The sequence below is a fragment of the Triticum aestivum genome, chromosome 7B (genome assembly GCF_018294505.1).
Source record: "Triticum aestivum cultivar Chinese Spring chromosome 7B, IWGSC CS RefSeq v2.1, whole genome shotgun sequence".
In the NCBI taxonomy this organism is placed as follows: Eukaryota; Viridiplantae; Streptophyta; class Magnoliopsida; order Poales; family Poaceae; genus Triticum; species Triticum aestivum.
Window position 1 is genome coordinate 514,616,761 of NC_057813.1, and position 11,853 is coordinate 514,628,613.

Here is an 11,853-nt window from a genome sequence, read left to right on the forward strand (position 1 = left end):
TCGCCAGTCAGATCACGCAGGAGTTGCAGGACTCAAGAGTCATGAGTGGCAGCCGTCGCTTACCCGCTGTAGCTCCCCATCCAGGTGAGGATGGCGGGCTGCACGTCTGCATCGACATCCCAGGGCTCAACCGAGCCGCCTCTCAGGAGCGCTTCTGGCCCTCACGCGTGGTGCGCTGCGAAGGCCCACCCCACAGCTATGTTCGCATGCCCTACGGCTTGCCGAACGTGGCTGTTGTGTGCCAGCGCCTCATAAGAAGCATCCTAGAGGCTCAGGAGGCCAGGCGTTCCGCAGTCCTGGCAGAGATGGTGACGGTTCGCAAGGAGCCACCAGCGCCTCCGGAACCTCCTGAGGCTCCTGGGCCTGGGGGCTCGTGAGGACCGGTTTCCGCGGCCCACGACGTCTGCTACTTCAACGCCCCTTCGTCTTCAACGCTATCAGGTGACATCCTTCAAGTTTCATTTCCTGCTGGGAGCGCCCTCAGGGCTGCATCATTCCCAGGCCGCATGGGACCGTCCCTGCGGCGTGTATCCCATTTGTTCATGTTTTTAGCTTACTTTGTTGGGGGCGCCCCTTAGGCTGCATCATCCCCAAGTCACTCGGGCCAGACCCAGCGGCGTGTACCCCTCTTGCGTTTATTTTCGGGCCATGCATTCGACCCATCATGCTTGTTATTTGATGCCTGTCCGTGCCACCTCTTCTTCCTTCATGTCGGCCGCTTGTACGTTAAAGGGGGGGTACTTGAGCATCGCGACTCAGGGCTCCTACTGGCTCTCCAGCCCTCACCCTCTGGCTTTGTCCATGGCATCGCGCCCTAGCAAACCAGCGACGGCTGAGACCCGCTCGAGGGCCAGGACCCGAGGACGTAGAGCGTCAACATCTAACCAAGCTTGTGCATTAAAGGGGGGGGGGTACCTGAGCATCGCGACTCAGGGCTCCTACTGGCTCTCCAGCCTTCACCCTCTGGCTTTGTCCACAGCATCGCGCCCTGGCAAACCAGCGACGGCTGAGACTCGCTCGAGGGCCGGGACCCAAGGACGTAGAGCATCAATTTGCAGGAACACATCACAAGTTAAGGCCCAGTGCCAGGCGCAACCCGCCTTGAGGTAGGGCCGCGTGAGCCCGCGCTGGCTCACGGGTGCCCGGATACGCCTCGTCAGGCCTTTAGTGCCTCGTCGCCACTTTAAAGCAACTAACAGCTGACCCCCGCTTGTCATAGCGGACTTTTGCTCTTTTAGTCGTGGGCCTGCAGGATCCCTTCAAGGAGCAGCGCTAGGTGAGGCCCTCACGGTGTCCTCTTCACTCTCGTCCACGTGAACCGCTTGCATGTTAAAGGGGGGGTACCTGAGCATCACGACTCAGGGCTCCTACTGGCTCTCCAGCCCTCACCCTCTGGCTTTGTCCACGGCATCGCGACCTGGCAAACCAACGACGGCTGAGACCCGCTCGAGGGCCGGGACCCGAGGACGTAGAGCAGAAATGGGAGCAAAGGCGAGAGGGAAGAGGTGTGCGGGGACCTCGCCAGGCAACCCCTCGTCGGCCAATGCACGGACCTAGCGCCGCACTAGGAAGTGTTTCCTGACTCTCGAGATAAGTCACCCTCCGGAAACACTAGCTATCGCAGCACCGTCACCGCATCCAATGCAATCCCGTGTTAGCAATGTCGCATTCCTTTCTCACCGAATGATAGCTGCTTGAGCGCTAAAGGGGACCTCCTGAGCATCACGACTCATGGGCTCTTACTGGACCCCAGGCTGCTCACCTCCTGGCCTTGACCACGGCATCGCGACCTGGCATACCAGCGACGGCTGAAGACGCCTTGGGACCGGGACCTGTCGGTGCAGAGCACCAAGCCCTTGTGAGGTTCGAAAGGAAGAAACTAAGCTAAGACGGAATAAGCATCTCGCACTACTTCACGATAAGGATCATATTGACAAAAGGAGCTACAGACACCTTACAAGCCCCCACAGGGTGTGTTCTTGGCTCCTCACAGGGACAAAAGACGTGTATCCTAAGGAGTCCTAACTACAGGAACAATCACGGCAGACGCCATCATCAACAGTGGGCCATCAAGCTTTGGCGCCAACCTCATCCAGATCAGAGACGGCGGCGCCTAACGAGCCTGTCCTGCTCCGAGAGCGGCGCAGGCTCGGTGGCTCGTAGCTGTCATCACTTGTCTCCGGAGTCGCGAAGATCTCAATGGAGTCGCTGGATCCGCCGGCACCCCCGCCGCTTGAGGAGCTACTGGAAGAGCGTGCGACGACAGGCCTGGTCCCTACCGCTCCAGAGCTTCTGTTCCTGCCTCTGGGACAGCACTCCAACTGACGCCCATCTCTGTCGAAGACCTTGAAGAGCATCATGGAAGTGCCATCGAACTCTAGGTGGATCGCGAGGGCGCCCCTTGTCCTGCAAACCCAGGCGATCTCTCCCCAGCCACGGGTCATGAAGACCTTACCTAGAGCGATGACCTCGACATCCGCATCGATCGCAGGAGTCTTGCAGTCGGCATGCTGCAGCCAGAACCTGAAAGGCCCCCTTGGCGGGATCTCGAAGGTGAAGGAGGGAGGAAGGCGAATCCAAGATCAAGGAGGCATGGCGGCATGGAGAACGAACTCTCGGGAGGAGCCCTCGGCGTGAACTCCAGGAGGGACAACATGCACCGCCGTGACCCGTCGGTGCCGACGGCGGCGTCGTCCATGGCGCTCGGCATCAGCTCCTACAAGGCCCTCAAGGTGGGCGTGCAAAGGCAGCGGGAACCCTGGCGGCGGTTGCTCGCACCAAGGCCTCGACACCTCCTGCTGAGTGCCCTCATCTTGGCGGCAGAGTACCAACCGCTTCTTCGGCAGGAGCGGGTCAGGACCCTCTCGGGGAGCCTTTCCCTTCTCTTCTGCGGAGAACCGGTGGATGGGTGCCATCAGCGTGAGGCGGAGCAATGGCGAAGATGAAGAAGAGGAGGAGTAGCAGAGGAAGATGAATTGGAATGGCTCGCGCCGTTCCGTACTTATAGCCAGAGGAGGCCAACCGTCGGCTTCCACGATCGCAGGTAATCATGACCCTTTTTGCATGCAGGGACTTGTCAGTTCACACAGTTGCTGAGGCGTCGTGGGGAGCGGAGCCGCCCACATCCAACCAACCCCACGCAGCGCCCGAGGCAGCAGGCTGTTAGGGACCTCGGCGCTTCGCACTTGCCCCTTCGCTTCTCAGCACAGCCAAGTCCGGGCGCGCCTTGGGCCCAGGGGCTACTGTCGGTGTTCTGGGAACGGGGGACCCCAGACTTGCCTGCCTGCGGCCTGCGGCGTGGCTCAAGGGGCGGCCCAGCATGGCCCATCTTCATCAGCACGAGCTCAAGACCCTCGCGAGGGGCCAAGCCTCGCGGGGTGGACGACAAGGAGCCTCCTCAGGCACGGCCTCGTGAGGCTGGCTCGCGAGGAGGCGGAGAGATCAAGGCGGGGTACCTGACGAGGTGCCCATGACGCAAGCCATGACGACCAAGGGCGCCAGGCAGGCACCAGCCCGCGCAGTGTCCTTCTTTCCTCTTTGGTGCAAAGGGAGCAAGCGCAAGCGAGAGCATCAAGCAAAGGCAGCCATTTTGGTGCAACAACACCAAGACGAGCAGAACGGCGGGATGGAGGTCATCGTAGAGCCCAAGCCGGCGTCACCACCAGAGCCTTTGGCAGGCGAGGACCATCTTTAGTCAGGATAAGTGTACTAGATGTTCCCCTTCAAAATGGCCAATTGTTGGCCCCCTTCCCGCTCAATATTTGGGAAGAGGCCCAGGGCCTTTGCCTATAAATAGGACTAGCCACCCGCAAGGTAGGGGAATCAGGTCATCATCAAGAAACCAGTAGAAGGAGCGACTGAACTCCCCCTAGCAGTTCATCGCACCAGCCAAGCATAGACCCTCGCGAGGCTGTTCTTCCTTGTATTGTTCATCATCAGCCCAAGAGGCAATCCACCACACCACACACTGGAGTAGGGTATTACACCACAATGGTGGCCTGAACAAGTATAAACTCTGTGTCTCTTGTGTTGTTCCTTTGATTGCTTAGATCATAGCGAGGCGGTGAGGTGTAGGTAGGTAGTGGGCGAAATCTCCGCGCGCACCCCAGTGTTCGAATCTAGAGGGTCTGACGGAACCCCAAAATCCGACAGTACAAACTAATCATGGTTAGCCGTGTCCCCAATTATGGAAGTTTTGAGTATCTATTTCTTGGATTATCATCTGTATCTCAACATGTTACTTAATTTAATTTGGATTGGGTTTAATGATGATGCTTAATTGGGATTGAGTTGGGTGAACCTTCTCAATGTTTAACAACCACCATGATAGTTAAATACAAGTTTATTCCTTTGTTGTGGGAAAAAATTGGCTTTATCCAAACTGTAACCATAGAGCTTTCCACCATCCAAATATGCATGTAGTGATAGCATTATTCTGTTCATTACTCTCTATGTGTTACATTGCCAGCATATTCCATGTGCTGACCCATTTTCGGGATGCAACGTTCATGTTGCATACTTTTCAGACGACGATTAAGGTGCCTTAGGTCATGATCTTTCACTCAGTGATGCCGTTGGAGTTGATGGACTCACTTTATCTTCCAAGTCTTTCGCTGCTATCGTTTATAGATGGCCTTAAGCCATATTTGTTGTAATAAGTTCTCTTTTGAGACATTCGATGTAATAAGTGCGTGATTGCTACTCTGTTATAAATCCTCCAAGTACTATGTGTGTCAGCATTACCGATCCAGGGATGGAACTGATGCACAGAGATCAGACTGTTTGAGGTCTAGTCGCTACAAGATGGTATCAGAGCACACGCTGACTGTAGGACACGACCACTAAGGTAAAGCCCTAGATCACTACTCTCTTCTCATTTCGGACTCCTCTCCTTTTTCTACTCTTTTAGGATGGCGGATGCAAGGAACAAGTTTACTCAACCGGATGAAGATACACCTTTCGGACATCACTTAAAGGAAGTCACTAGATACCTGAACATCGGAGTACCAAGCTTCACCGGGACCTACATCGCCACTTTGCTAGAAGAGGAGAATTGGATGATTCAAGTTCAAGTTCCAGGAAGGACGTTCATGCTAGTCACTGAGCCCATAGAGTTTTCCTTTGATACACCAACCTGGAGTCTCAGAAAGAGCATGGCAGCCCACATCACCATGGGACGCATTGGAGAAGTTTACCATAAGGATCTCAAGGATACTATGTACCATATTTGTGGGCACCGAGATGAGCAATGGGAGATGATCAGCACCAGGAAGGACAGATCTATTGCAGCTTTCATCTAGGAGTTAAACCAGCAGATTCGACGCCAAGAGAACCAGATGTGCGCAGGCATGATAGATCTGAAGAAGGCTATGACCAGGATCATAGAACTGGAAGAAGAACTCAAGACTACATGTGATGGATATGAGGAGGAAATGACAACACTCGTGGAGAAGAATGATGACCTGAAGAAGAAGCTAAAAGTATTCATGGGATACCCCGCGCCAGGAGGAGAAGACGACGATTCCACTTGCCCGGAGAACTACATCATCATCAAAGACACCGATTCAGACCCTGACGATAGCGATGATGACTATGTTGATGAAGCTAGAGCAGATATCATGGAGTCATCCACCGAACAATTTTTCTAGTCGACCACCATAACTGTAGTAGTATTCCCCCATGTATATAGCATAGTCCGAGCACTTTTGTAACGATAGTTAGAACGATGTATGCCCTTGTTTGAATTGATTGAAGTGATATTGTTTTTGTTTGTCTCATGTGCATATGGGTAGTGTTTTCTCTCTAGACCTCATTCTATTCTGTATTCTCATCCTTTCTAAACCCTCAGATGCCTCCGAGACGCGATAATGGATTTGCTTTCCCACTGGAGCTCACTCAGTTGATCCAGCAGCAGAATGCATTGATGTAGATACTAGTCCAGAACCAGAATCAGGGAAACAACAACAACAACCCACCACCACCACCACCTGTTGATCACTTAGCCTGTTTCTTGAGGCTTAATCCGTCGGCATTCTCCAGTAGCACTGAGCCGATAGTTGCAGATGATTGGCTCCACAAGATTGGAAGGGAGTTGACCACTGCAAGATGCACTGATGCGGAGAGAGAGCGTTTTGCCGCACATCAGCTTGATGGACCCGCAGCATGATGGTGGGAGAATTTCACAGCCACTTATCACATCAACACTGTCACATGGGACCAGTTTCAGAAGGCTTTCTGTACTGCCCATGTTTCAGCAGGAGCTATGGCCATGAAGAAGCGTGAGTTTCGCAACTTACTCCAAGGAGGACGTACCGTTGGCCAGTATGTGGATGATTTTAGTAAATTAGCATGTTATGTCCCAGATGACGTTGCTACAAATGCAGCTAAGAAGGAGAAGTTTCTGGAAGGATTAAATGATGAGCTGAGCATGCAGTTGATTGTGGCAACCTTCAACAACTACCAGGAGTTGGTAGATAGAGCTCTCATGATTGAAGGGAAGCAGAAGCAGATTGACAACTGCAAGAGGAAGCATGGACAAGGGAAGTACAATTCTGGAGCTCATCAGAAGCCCTGTTTTACCCCAAACTCGGGAGGACACCTTCAGCATAACCATGGAGGCCACAATCATAATGGAGGAAGTTCGCACAACCATAGTGGCCCCAGGAATGGGAATGGTAATGGAGGAAGCAACGGCCAGAACCATTCCAACCCAGCAACCCCAGCCAAGAAGGATCTGATCCACGTCACTTGCTACAAGTGCCAGAAGACTGGACATTATGCTAATGAATGTCCTGAAGCTAAGAATGGAAATGTCAATGGAAGCTCTGGGGAGAAGTCGAACCCTTTCAATAGGGGACAGGTGAACCACGTTAACATGGAGGAGGTTGAAGCCCAGCTAGATGCAGTAATAGGTAAGTTTTTGGTTAAGTCATTTACTGCAATCGTTCTTTTTGATAATGGTGCATCACATTCATACATATCAAGGGGATTTGTGGATAAGTATAAACTGCCTACCAAAGTTCTTAGAACACCTATGTTAGTAAGCTCACCAGGAGTGGATTATATGGCAAGTCAAGGATGTTTTCTGATGCTCTTGACCATAGGGAGGCATGTTTTCCCCTCAGACCTGATAATTTTGGAGTCGCAAGGTTTGGATGTGATTCTGGGCATGGATTGGCTATCGATGTATGGAGGAAACATCGATTACTCCAGTAAGTCAATTTTGCTCACCACTCTAGAAGGAAAGAGGATCAAGTATGTATCCCGTCACGAGCCGAAGAGGACTCAAGTGAATTCCTTATCAGGAGTTGTATATGAGGAAGTACCAGTGGTGAAGGATTTCCCCGATGTTTTTCCAGAAGAGTTGCCAGGCATGCCACCAGAGAGACATTGAGTTTTTGATTGATCTTTTTCTAGGCACAGGGCCAATATCTAAGAGACCGTACATGATGCCCGCAAAGGATTTGGAGGAAATTAAGAAGCAGATTAAGGAGTTACTGGATATAGGCTATATTCGCCCAAGTTCGTCACCTTGGGGATCACCCGTGCTTCTACTGGAGAGGAAGGATGGATTGTTGAAGATGGTTGTTGATTATCGAGGATTGCATGAAGTGACAATCAAGAACAAGTACCCACTGCCGATGATCAATCATTTGTTTGACCAGTTGCAAGGAGCTAAGGTATTTTCCAAGATTGATCTGCGATCAGGATACCACCAATTGAAGATTCGAGAGCAGGATATAGCTAAGACAGCTTTTACCACAAGGTACGGGCTATATGAGTATACCGTTATGTCATTTGGTCTGACTAACGCACCTGCCTATTTCCTGAACATGATGAACAAGGTGTTTATGTAGTTTTTGGATAAGTTCGTCGTGGTGTTCATTGATGATATTTTGGTCTACTCGAAGAATGAAGAGAAGCATAAGGAGCATTTGCGTTTGGTACTTGGAAAGCTCATAGAACATCAGTTATATGCCAAATTCAGCAAGTGTGAGTTTTGGTTCAAGGAAGTTGGATTCCTCCGACATGTTATATCCGGAGAAGGAATAGCAGTAGACCCCACCAAAGTTGTCACTATGACAAATTGGGAAGCACCCACGTCAGTTGGAGAGATCCGGAGTTTCCTTGGACTCGCAGGATACTACCAGAGGTTCATTGAGAATTTTTTGAAGATTGCAAAACCTATGACAGAGTTGTTGAAGAAGGACACCAAGTTCAAAAGGATTATGAAGTATATTGTGATGCTTCTCATCGAGGACTTGGAGCAATGCTTATGCAAGAGGGAAGAGTTGTTTCGTTTCTTACGCCTCACGACAGCTTAAGCCCCATGAGTTGAATTATGCCACACATAATTTGGAGTTAGCAGCCGTAGTGCATGCATTGAAGACATGGAGACATTTTCTCATCGGAAACCACTATGAGGTGTAAACGGATCACAAGAGTTTGAAGTATATCTTCACACAGAAGGAGTTGAATCTCAGGCAAAGGAGATGGTTGGAGCTCATCAAGGATTGCACTATCATCCTGGAAAGGCTAACATAGTAGCTGATGTGTTGAGCCGCAAGAGCCATCTCAACACACTCATGACCGGAGAGTTACCCAAGGAGTTAGCACAGGATATTCGCGAGCTATGTTTGGAGATAGTTCCGAGAAACTACGTAGCAGCATTGGAGATTCAATCTACTTTGATGGATAAGATCAGAGAAGCTCAGAATACAGACAAGGAGATAGCCGAGATAAAGGAGAAGATGAGCAAAGGAAAAGCTAAGGGATTTCGTGAGGATGAGCACGATACTTTATGGTTTGAGGACCGCGTATATGTGCCTAATGATTCGAAGATCAGGAAGTTGATTCTGCAAGAGACCCATGATTCACCATATTCGATTCACCCAGGATATACCAAGATGTATCTAGATTTGAAGGACAGTTTCTGGTGGACTGGAATGAAGAAGGATATTGCGGAGTATGTAGCAGTTTGTGATGTATGTCAGAGAGTGAAGGCAGAGCATCAGAAGCCAGCAGGATTGCTACAGCCATTGCCCAGGACTCATTCAGAAGCCAGCAGGATTTCTACAGCCATTGCTACCCGAATGGAAGTGGGATAAGCTAGGCATGGATTTTATCACGGGATTGCCCAGGACTCGTTCAGGCTATGACTCGATATGGGTTGTAGTCGATCGTTTGACGAAGGTAGCTCATTTCATCCCAGTGAAGACCACTTATACCAGTGCTAAGTTGGCAAAGATATACATGACCAAGATCGTATGTCTGCATGGAGTTCCGAGGACCATTGTATTAGATAGAGGAACCCAGTTTACCTCAAAATTTTAGAATCAGTTGCACGAAACTTTGGGTACCGGGCTAGAGTTCAGTACAACCTTTCATCCACAGACAGATGGACAGACCGAGAGAGTAAATCAGATTCTGGAGCACATGTTGAGAGCTTGTGTGCTAGATTAGTTGGGACAACAATTTGCCTTATGCAGAGTTCTCTTACAACAACAATTATCAATCCAGTTTGAATATGGCCCCTTTTGAAGCCTTATACGGAAGGAGGTGTAGGACACCATTGTTGTGGGATGAAGTTGGAGACCGTCAGTTGTTTGGACCAGATTTGATTAAAGAGTCTGAAGAGAAGGTTAAGATGATTCGCGGTAGACTCAAGGTAGCCCAGTCCAGGCAAATGAGCTACGCGGATTCTAAACGCAAGGAGACAGTTTATAAAGTCGGAGACAGAGTTTATCTTCGAGTATCCCCACTTCGAGGAGTGAAGTGTTCTGGAGTTAAGGGAAAGTTAGCACCACGTTTTGTGGGACCATACAAAGTTTTGGAACGTATGTGAGAAGTTGCTTACAAGTTGGAATTACCTGAAGGACTGTTAGGAGTTCACAATGTGTTCCACATTTCCCAGTTGAAGAAGTGCCACGTAGAGATGGACAATATACCTCTGAGAGATACAGTGCCACTTGAAGCGATTCAGTTGGATAGCAATTTGACCTATGAGGAGAAACCAGTGAAGATTCTCGAGTTCTCCAACCGAGTCACGCGCAGCAAGGTTATCAAGTTCTGCAAAGTTCAGTGGAGCCACCAAACCGAAGATGAAGCCACCTAGGAGCGAGAGGAAGACTTACGGAAGGACCACCCTCATCTATTTTCTAGCCAACCCAAATCTTGAGGGCGAGATTCAAATTAAGTGGGGTAGGTTTGTAACATCCCAAATTTTCAATTTGAAATGTTATACATTAGATCATCATTGCATATCATATTTTATTGCATTTTGGCTTGATCCTAGAAATTCTAAGCAACTCAAGGACCCACAGAGAGAGTTAGGGATTTCGTTATTTTCATATTTGAGTTTTCTCAAATTTCGAAAAGAGGATCAATTGGTTTTGATTATTTTTCTTCCTAATGTTTCTAAAAATAAAAATATATGAGAGGGGATAAAATGACTTCTCCAAAATAAATGAAATATTAGAGTAAAAATTTTAAAATCATTTTATTTATTTTATTTGGTTTTATTGCAAAGAAAAATGAATTAGAAAAATTGCACGTTTTCAAAAATTGCATTTTAGGGCAAAGAAAATGTTCATCTCGTTCTAAATGTTTTATTTAGACGGTGATTTTTTTGCATTTTTAGATTTTTATTTTATTTTCTAGGATTTATTTAAGTTTCGGCGGAATTATTTAAAAAAAAATCCGTTCGTACCGACCGGGCCAAAGGCCCAACCGGTCCAGCCGCCTCGCTCGCGGCCGCCGTGGCCGAGCCGGACTCCACCGGAGTCCGGGAGACCGCCGCCACCTCGGTGCCCCTCCCCCAAGCCGATCCCGGCCCCTCCCCCTTTAAATACCGCCGCCACCACCCCGTCCCGCCCCGCAGCCACAGCAGCAGCAGCAGCCGCCGCCATCGTCGTCGCCTCTTGCCGCGCCTTCCGCCGCCTTCGCTACTTGCAGCCACCGCCGCCCGCTCATGCGCCGCCCTCCGCCGCCGCCGCCGCTGCCGCCGCCACCCCGCCCCGCCGGAGCCCCGAGCACCGCCAGATCCGACGAGGTAGCCGCCGCCGCCGCCGGTTTTCTTTAGAAAACCGATCTGGTTTTTTAGAAACCCTAGATTTTATTTTTCTAGATCGGTTTATTTTTTCGGTTTATTTACTTAGCGAACACCCGTTCGTTCGTTCATTTTAACGAACGAGTTTCACCGTTTAGCCGCAGACAGCGAACGTCCGTTCATTAGCCTGTTCGTCAGTTTTTCTTTTTCCATGGTTTTCCGTGATTATTTTCGATCGTGATTTCTGCCCTGATTTTCATTTTAGTTTATCTTTTCGCTCGTTTATCGGAATCATGCGATTCAAGCGCCTAGAGTTTCATCTCGAAACCCTCTTTCTGTTTAACCGACTTAAACAAGTTTTTGCTACTGTAAAATTTGACTTAGGTCCAGATTAGTAAACGAAGCTTGTTTCTTTTGCCGTTTGAGTTTCGTTACTTCGTTTGATTTGATTCTTTTCGCAAACTGGAGTTCTTAAGTTGAAATTTCTGGTTAGATCTCTTATTTGAGTTTTAACCGTGCTTCTAGATGAGTGCTTATTGTATGCTTGTTTGTTTGCGATAGAGTACCTGGAGTGCGAAGCGTGCTACTACGAGTCTCTAGGTTTCACGGATCATCAGCAAGGCAAGTAACACTTTGATCATACCTCTTTATTACCCAGTTTTATTGCATTAGATCAATCCTCAAACAATTGCATGGTTAGGATCTGATTAATATGTGGGTTTTGTGAAGTAGATGAGGTAGTACCTATTGTCCTGTTTATTATCAAACCTTTGGGAGTTACTTCTATGTTGCTTATATTGTTATGC